Source organism: Camelus ferus, chromosome 27, assembly GCF_009834535.1.
Source record: "Camelus ferus isolate YT-003-E chromosome 27, BCGSAC_Cfer_1.0, whole genome shotgun sequence".
NCBI lineage: Eukaryota > Metazoa > Chordata > Mammalia > Artiodactyla > Camelidae > Camelus > Camelus ferus.
The window spans coordinates 24,815,617-24,825,692 of record NC_045722.1 but is presented as its reverse complement, the minus strand read 5'-3'; the positions used below and the strand labels follow the sequence as shown (position 1 = coordinate 24,825,692).

General features: G+C 41.9%; 1 pseudogene; it reads left to right on the top strand.

Annotated features, from left to right (window-relative positions):
* Positions 1 to 835: 835 nt before the first annotated feature.
* LOC102521914 lies at positions 836 to 8,582 on the top strand (annotated as a pseudogene).
* The last annotated feature ends 1,494 nt before the right edge of the window (positions 8,583 to 10,076 follow it).

Sequence of the window (10,076 nt, the reverse complement as noted above, 5' to 3'; positions counted from 1 at the left end):
TCCCATCCAGTGAGGAGGACGGGATGCTGGGTCCACCTTCTGTGGATCAATGACCCTGGGATGCTAGGCTCTCTTTGGTCTATGGTTTCAGGGTACTCTTGATTACAGGCAAAAAACTGAGACATCAGACTATAGCCTGTTGGCTTCACCTCAGGAAGCTGAGCTCCGAAGCCATCCCTTCCCCCAGTGTCCTGCTCTTCAGATGGAAAGCCAACAGTTGACCCTGCTGGGACTCCTGTGGGCTACATATTAGCCAAAATCATAGCCCATAATCAACCATTTTGATCCAGTTTAATCTCTTCTACAATATCCAAGGGAACTGGTCTAAAATACCATCTATCCAGATCTTTTATTTGCTGAGGGACAGCAATGATCTCTTAAAGAAATGCAAAATAACCACCTTGGTCAAGGTTACTATCAGCAACCTGCTGTCCCCAGCATCTCCTTGAGGGGAACTCCCTTAAATGTATGTCCTTCTCTGCTCTATCATATACCCTTGTTTAAAGGAAAAATTCCTCACCCAATATGGCTGAAATATTAGACAAAATCTCCAAAGGCAATCCAGGAACCCAGAGTAACTCTTGATAAATGCTAACTATTGCTGCCTAGGTTTTTTTTTTTCTGTCAGGTACAAGAGGCCAAGGCTTAGGAGAAGGAAAGAATGAAAGAGGCTAGGCATACCCAAATGATTATGGCCCTTCAAGGCCAGCCACCATCCCTAAGTCCTCAGCCACCAACAGCCCAAGATAAGCCTGATGATAAATACAATATCTGCTGCTTACCTGGTCAGTGGTCCAAGAAATGTCCTCATAAGGACAAACTTCCAAGTTCTGCTATGTTTGGTGTAACAAGCAAGGTCATTGAGTGACCCTCTGCCCCTCAAGCCAAACAGCTTTTTGGGGAGAACCAGCCTGCGACCTGTGGATGGTTGTCTGGGACTAAGAAGCCCACTCCAGACAGACCCAATGCAAGAGATCTTCAACACAGGGCTAGAGCCATAAGGACTAATGGACGTGGCAGGTAGGACAATAAATTTCCTTTTGGATACTGGGGCCACCTACTCAGTCCTGACTTCTTTCTCTAGACCCTTCTCCTCTAGATCCTACAACTCATCTATCCTGGTCATTGAGAAGGATGGGGCTTATAGACTATCCCAAACTTAAAAATCATAAATGAAGCTGTAGTGCCTCTTCATTCAGTTGTTCCAAACTGATACATATTACTGAAAACATACCTCCAGGAGTCCAGTGGTACACTGCCTTAAATCTAAAGTTGCTTTCTTCTGTATATGCCATAGTCCCCAATCCCAATAATTATTTGTCTTTCAGTGGGACTCACCTAATGGGTATCAACAACAGATAACCTGGACTGCACTACCACAGGGGTTTAGAGATAGCCCTCACCTATTTGGGCAACCTTTGGCCCAAGGTTTACCAGACTTACAGCTTGAAAAAAGAACTATTCTCTAATATGTAGATGACTTACTTATCTGCTCCCTTACTGAAAAACTGGCCATAGAATATGCAATCCAAAAACCTGACTTCTTGGCTGGGCAGGGACATAATTTCTCATTCTGCAATACAACTATCCTTCCAGTCATTTAAAACATGGGACCTACAGACTGGTCCAGGATTTATGGGCCATAAATGAGGCAGTAGTACCTCTTTATCCTGTGGTTCCAAACCCCTATGTGTTACTGGGGGACATACCTCCAGTAACCCAGTGGTATACCACCTTAAATCTCAAATATGCTTTCATTTGTATACCACTTAGTCCCCAGTCCCAATATTTATTTGCCTTTCAGTGGGACTCACCCAATTGCTATCAATGCCAGCTAACCTGGACAGTACTACCACAGGGATTTAGAGACAGTCCTCCCCTCTTTGGGGAAGCTTTGGCCCAAGATTTACAGGACTTACAGATTGAAAAAGGAACTATTTTCCAATATATAGGTGACTTACTTATCTACATCTTTACCTAAAAACAGGCCACTCAGCATAATAATCCAAACTCAACTTCTTGGCCAAGCAAGGATATAAACTTTCCAGGTTCAAGGCAAAAATGGTCAAACAAGAGATAACTTATCTAGCAACTCCCTAATCCCACTGCTCAAAAACAGCTCAGTTCACTTCTTGGACTAACAGGTTACTGTAGGCTTTGGTATAGACCAACATATGTATGAGAGTTTGAAGGGTAAGGATGACTCAGTATCACTCCAGTGAGGTCCTTCCCAAAAGCAAGCAATGGAAAAATTAAAAAACCTCCTAATAAGATCCCAAGCCTTGAGGCTTCCAGATCCCACTAGGCCCTTCCAGTTATACATTCATGAAAGAGGATGGATAGCCTTAGGGGTCATTACCCAATGGCTGGGTTCTACACAACAGCCTATGGGATACCTCTCCAAGCAGCTAGATCCCACTTCTTGAGGCTGGCCTTCCTACCTAAGAGTGTTGGGAGCCCTCTTCACTCTCCTGGAGGAAACTTTTAAGCTAATTCTGGGGGACCCTATACGAGCATATGCTAATCACCAAGTTTCTGAGATTTTAAATGGCAAGGGACATTTCTGGCTCTCATATGCTTGAAAACCCAGATGTCTGTGTCTCTGTTTGTGGGACACTCAATCCTGCTACACTATTACCATCACCAGATGAGTCTCTTCCCTTTCACCTATGTTATGAGACCCTATCCACTTCTGTAGGAGCCAGAACAGATCTCACTGACCAACCCCAGGAAAACCTTGATGAGATCTGCTTTATGGATGTGAATCACATATTCTTGTGGACCTCTTAGCAATCTGCAACTGCTTTTCAAGCAACACCCCAAGTCAAACTTCAAATTGCTATACAACAAGGCAATCATCCAATCAACCAAGACAGCTTTTATGCAAGCCCCTCAGTGGACACTGGCCCTTTGCCCACCACCTTCCCAGTGACAGCCAGCTTGTCTGGGACCCCAATGGGGTCCAACAGTGCCCCAGATCAGCCAGAAGCAGCTAGAGCTGTCATCGCCCTCTACATCCCAAAGATTTGCATTCATATGACTAGAGGTGGGGAATGTTAGGTAGTTTAGAAAGAAATGAGCACTGGGCAGGGGGAGAGGAAGGGGAAAGGGACAATCCAGAACACAAGGAACATGTGTTGTCTAATTAACCAGAGCACAAGGAACCTGAACTGTCAACAACCAGAGAATAGGGACCTTGAAATGTCATTCAATCAATCAGTCAATCAATCACAAAACCAGGATATAAAAACAGGGGAAACCAAGAAACAGTGTCATTTTTCCTCTCTCAGATTGCCTGCTACCATGTTGTGGGAGTGTACTAACTTTAAATATTTTTTAATTCACTAATAAAAATTCTTACTTATATCACAGTTTTTGTCTCTAATAAAAATTCTTTTTTTTTTTGAGTGAATGAGATCTGAGGTAAGTCTTATTTCCCTTTTCCTGGTAACACAATAACATTCTCTTCTCCTTGCAACATGATACAATTGGAAACATTAATTATAATACCAAGGATTTGACTGGAATGTCATATATGAAAATGATATGCATCAAACCAAATATAACCTAAGAACTTTAAGGAACTAAGGTTGACTTTAAGGACCCAATTCTTACAAAGACTTCCTTGGAATATCTGGCCTGAACAAGGCTTACATGGTTTCACAGTTTAGAAATCGTAAGAAGAATTACTTTCCAACAGTCCCAGAAACCTAAGACTATTTAGGATATGTAGACAACTTCAGGATTTCTAATCAAGATGGCAGGATGATAGGAACATAAGCTTATATCTCCTTGTGACTACAATGCAAAATATCCTGGAAGCTAGGAAAAGAGATTGTCTGCAACTGGAAACAAAAAGAGGGAACCACCACAGGATGGTAGTAGGGGTGTGCTTGTAATATAATTGGGCCCCATACCCACCGGATGAGTGACCCATAAGCTGAAAAATAATTAAATCACAGAGGTGATCCCACAGGAGTGAGAGATCTCAGCCCCACATCAGGTTCCCCAGCTCTGGTCCAGCATGGGAAGAAGAGACCCAAGGACAACTAGTTCTGAAGGCCAGAGGGTCTTATCTCTGGGACCCCCCTGGGACTGGGGGAAACAGTGACTACATTTGCTTGGGAAGTGTACACGGAAAGTCACATACATCAGGTCCAAGGGCAGAGGCAGTGATGTCATAGGAACATGGGCCAGACCTGCCTGCTGGATATAGAGGATCTCCTGGGGACATGGGGGATGCCTACGGTTCACCCAGGGGACATAAAAGCTGATGGCAGATATTCTGAGTGTGTTAATCTACATCAGCTTTCCTGGACGCTGACATCTTGATTGGATCATTAGATCTAAGTTCCATCCCCACCCGACAGCCTGTAGGGAAGCCTCAGGCCAAACAATAAACAGGGTGGGAATACAGCCACAACCATCAACAGAATTCTTAAGGCACAAAGGCCTCTAGACACAACCCTACCCAACAGAGGTCCAGGACCAAGCTTCACCCAGCAGTGGGTAGGCACTGGCTCCTCTTGCCCAGAAACCTGTATAATCCTGTAGTCCAGCATTATCCACCGGGGGAAGATACTTAAAATAAGAAAACAATAATTCCAAAGCCTGTGGAAGGAATCCACAAACACATAGAAAGGCAGATGATATGAGATGGGAGAGGAATATCTCTCAGGTCAAGGCACAAGGTAAAATCCCAGAAGAAGAAATAAATGATAAGGAGATAGGCAATTAATCTGAGAAAGAGTTTAAGGTAATGATTGTGAAGATGTTCAGAGAACTCAAGAAGAGAATAGATGCACAGAGCAAAGTTTTATGTAGAGGTGCGAAATATAAAGAATACCTAAAGAGAGTTGAAGAATAAAATCACTGAAATAAATAACACAGTAGAGGGAACCAAGAATAGACCAAATGAGTCTGAAGAATGGACCAAGAGCTAGAAGACAGATCAGTGAAATGAACTTAAATATAAAACAGAAAAAGATGCACAGACATAGAATACAAACTTGTAGTTGCCAGGGTAGAGGCGGTGGGAAGGTATAGACTGGGAGTTTGAGATATGTAGATACTGACAGGTATATGACTGATCTAAAAAATAGTCTATTAAAAAAAGACTACTTTGGGAATGTATAGAAAAGAGGAAATCATCTCAATTGATATGATATTGTAGAGAAAATCTAGTGTAGACACTTGGATTGACTTTATGGTCTCAAGAGGCATTTAAAAGTGTAATATCATGTTTCTTATGAAAAGTTCCAGCAAAGCAAACTCAAGAGACCATGTGGTCAATCAGTATTCTTGCTGTACTTACAAAAATAATCACACTAAGTATAATGAGACTGGACATATTTTGCAAATAAATTTGTCTATGATTCTCTCTGATAGAAGAGGTGGTGACAATAGAGGTACATTTTTGTTTCAATGGAAAGCCGTGATGTACACTTTTGGGTCTGATCACACATGTCTTGGTAGTCCTTGACAAATCCTGGATTATTCTTACTTTCCTCCATTTTTTCTCCCTTATGACTTGGTATCACTGTGAAGTGAAATAGCCCATTTCCCAAAGCCTGGCAAGTTGAAGCTAGAAAATGTATCAGAAAATTCAAGGAATTCACAACAGACCATGAAAAGGCAACTTTTGTGTCAGCTGCTGTGTGGGCCACTCAGCAAATTCACCTGAATACTTGATGCCATCACCATGGACAGTCAAACTGAAAACTGGGAAATCCATTGCATTGCCACTGCTACCCTCTCTCCACTATCTAAAGACATTTTGAGCCCAGCCTCTTCTTGATTTGCTGCCTTCTGGATTCCAGTTTTTTTCACTATTACTCTTTTTTTTTTTCTCTGATTTTCATAGAAATGACTCTTCATTAAATGGTGGATGGCTAGCACCCTCTAGCAAATGCACTCTACTAACAAGTCTTAACAGATGATTCAGCTGGTTTTTAATGAACAAATTGTGTCTGAACATGAACTGAGTTTACATTATTCAGAGGAAAGATGAACACCTTTCTCTTCTTTCCTTGAACAAGAAAGGGCCTGACAAATATATTTGGTGGGAACTCTAACTGGAAAAGACACATGCACCCCAATGTCCACAGCAGCACTATTTACAATAGCCAAGACATGAAAGCAACCTAAATGTCCATCGACAGATGACTGGATAAAAAATTCATGGTCTATATGGTCTATATATACAATAGAATACTACTCAGCCATAAAGAAGGATGAAATAATGCCATTTGCAGCAACATGGAAGAACATAGCGATCGTCATTCTATGTGAAGTAAGCCAGAAAGAGAAAGAAAAGTACATGTGATATCACTTATATGTGTAATCCAAAAAGAAAAACAAAAAGGACACAAATGAAGTTATTTACAAAACAGAGACAGACTCACAGACATAGAAAACAAGCCTATGGTTACCAGGGGGAAATGAGGTGGGGAAGGATAAATTGAGAGTTCAGGATTTGTAGATACTAACTTCTTTATATACAATAGATAAACAATATATTCCTACTGTATAGCACAGGGAACTAAATGCAATAACTTGTAATAAACTATAACCATAACTATGACTATCTATCTATCTATCTCTCTATCTCTCTATCTATCTATCTATCTATCTATCTATCTATCTATCTATCTATCTATATATATATAATTTGAATCACTATGCTGTACACCAGAAATTAACATTGTAAATAGACTATACTTCAATTAAAAAAAAAAGATTAATGTCACACTATAAGAAGCAACAACCTCTCTTCTTCCTCTCTGCCATCTGCTCAGCTGTCACAAAACTATGTGTGATCACATTTCCATCCATGTTGTCCAGGCTGGTGTCCAGATCAGTAATGCCTGCCGGGAGGTCTACTGCATGGAACATGGAATCCATCCTAATGGCCAGATGCCAAATGACAAGACCATTATGGGAGGAGTCATGTCCTTCTACACCATCTTAAGTGAAACGGGCACTGGAAAGCATGTGCCCAGGGCAGTGTTTGCATACCTGGAACCCACAGTCATTGATGAGGTTCACACTGGCACCTACCACCAGGTCTTCCACCCTGAGCAGCTCATCATAAGCAAAGAAGATGCTGCTAATATCTATGCCCATTTTCAGTACACCATTGGCAAGGAGATCATTGACCTCTTCTTGAACTGAATTCAGAAACTGGCAGACCAGTGCATAGGTCTTCAGGGCTTCTTGGCTTTCCACAGCTTCAGTGGGGGAACTTGTTCTGGGTTCACCTCCCTGCTGATGGAACATCTCTCTGTCAATTAAGGCAAGAAGTCCAAGCTGGAGTTCTCCATGTACCCAGTCTCCCAGGTTTCCACAGATGTAGTTGAGAACTACAACTCCATCCTCAAAACCCAAACCACCCTGAAACACTCTGATTATGCCTTCATGGTAGACAGTGAGGCCATCTATAATATCTGTCATAGAAACCTCAATATTGAGCACAGAACTTACACTAACCTGCATGAGATGATAGGTCAAGTTGTATCCTCCATCACTGCTTCCCTGAGGTTTGATGGAGCCCTGAACGCTGATCTGACAGAATTCCAGGCCTACCTGGGTCCCTATCCTCACATCAGCTTCCCTCAGGCTACAGAAGCCACTCTCATCTCTTCTGAGAAAACCTACCATGAACAGCTTTGTATAGCAGAGATCACAAATGTTTGCTTTGAGCTAGCCAATCAGATAGTGAAATGTGACCATCACCATGGGAAATATGTGGCTTGCTGCTTGTTTTACCATGGTGATGTGGCTCCCAAAGATGTCATTATTGCCATTGCCAAAATCAAAACAAAGTGTACCATCCAGTTTGTGGAATGGTGCCCCACTGACTTCAAAGTTGGCTTTAATTACCAGCCTCCCATCATGGTACCTGGTGGAGAACTGGCCAAAGCACAGTGAGCTGTGTGCATGATGAGCAACACCACAGCAATTGCTGAGGCCTGGGCTCACCTGGAGCATGAGTCTGACCTGATGTATGCCAAGTGTACTTTTGTTCACTGGTATGTGTTTGAGGCACAGAGGTAGGAGAGTATTTTGAGGCCCATGAGGACATGGCTATCCTTGAGAAGGATTATGAGTACGTTGGTGAAGATTATGTTAAAGGAGAGGGAGAGGAAGAAGGATAGAAATAGTAAAGTTAAAATATCACAAAGGTGTTCTTTTACAGGGAAGCTTATTCTGAAACATTAAACATTGAAAAGTTGTGGTCTGATCAGTTAATTTGTATGTGACAATGTACACTCTCATTTACAATCACTGGCCTATGCTTTAAAACACAATGCTTTGTTATAGACCCAAATATCCACTTCTCTGATTGATTTGAATAAAATATTCCCTGTCTTTAAAAAAAAAAAAAAGATTACAAAGGGTCCTTTCAAGGATTAGTTGGTTGACCAAACTTTAATCAGACCTCTGAACCTTTGCCTAGGCCCATATTGGTACCTCTTTGTAAAATCCTCAACAAGAATTCTGCTGAGTTTTGCATGAGGCCTTCACCCTCCATGTCTGATCAGCCTCTATATCTAATTAGGTTTCTCATTTTCCACTCCCACCAGCAGATAATTTCTGATCCTTCTGACTTGTCTTCAGAAAAATATCCTGTATGTGTTTTTCCCAAGAATTTCCCTAGTGCTTGTTTCATATTAGTAGTATGTCATCCAGTAACCCCCACTGAGTTCCTCTGATTTAAATTCCCTCTTCCCAGTTCTCTATTCTTCATTGAGCTCATTTCTATATTGAGATTTCTTTTTCCTTATTATTATACTTGTGAATAAATTTGTTTTTTCAACATTAAATACTCTCCAGGTATGGTTGTCTTGTGACAGTTTTCAGAATCAGTCACTCCATACAGGGCATTAACTCCCTTCTTTGCCTATTGACACAGAGGCATGAGGAGCCCAAAGTGGCCAGTTGTCAGTCTTAAGCTCCACACAGGAGAGTCATTGCTCTGTCTCCTGGCAGAAACATTCCTTCTCCTGGAACTACAAATTCTAGCTGGGCAGAGCTTTATGTCATGAGAAAATGAAAAGAAAAAAAGTTCTAAAGGGTAATACAGAATGTGATGCCTCTACCATTTCCACCCCTTCATCCTTGGACCTATTAACAGTACCATTACTGGAAGTTTATTCAGGACACAGACATCTCCTGAAGAAACCTTCCACAGCCCTGCAATATACTACCACCTTCCTGAGTGCCACTGAAACTGAGTCTTCAAAAGGCCCTTTCCCTGTTGTATTCATCCAGCTGCTTCAGGATGGTGGTGAACAGGGTGAGACAGTGGATTCAATGGGCATGTGCCCCTAGCCTCACTTTTTTTGCTGTGAAGTGAGTTCCTTGAACTGAAGCAATCCTTCATAGAAAACTACAGAGAACAGATAAAGCATCTTTAAGTCCACATTGTAGTTTTGGCAACAGCCTGCATGCAGTTAAGGCAAATCCAGACCCACTGTGTCTGTTTCAACAAGGGTAAAATGACACATGATGAAAGCATTCTGATCTAATCAACCTGCCAGCAGGGGTCTGTCTGAAGACCCCCTGGAATGTGCCACATGAGAAACCCAGTACTTCTGCCCTCTTTTGGCAGATCAGGCACTCAGTCATGGTTAATGGAATTCCATTTTGATGAGACATGTATGAACTCTTGTCACTCCCACCACAGCCACCTTGTTCATGAGCTCTCTGGGCAAGGATAGGAAAAGAGGCTGACTGATACCCACAGAATGTGTCATCCTCTCTGCTTGATTGTTCTGGGGTCAAACCCTGGTGAGCATTCGCATGGGACACATGTATCTTTTTTTTCCCCCATTGAGAGAGGTTAATCCACATACCTATTCCCCAAATTTCATTCTTACCAGTTTTCCAATCATTTTCCTTTAAAGTCCCTTTGTCCTGACTGTCAAGCCAAACCATTGCCTACTGCCCCAAATCATTATATAATAAGACTTCAGGCCATTTTATCTTTCAATCAATATGCACAAGCAGGTAAACTGACTGCCTGAAATTCTGAAAGGTGAGATATTCACTGTCCATCCTCACTGTCCTTCAGT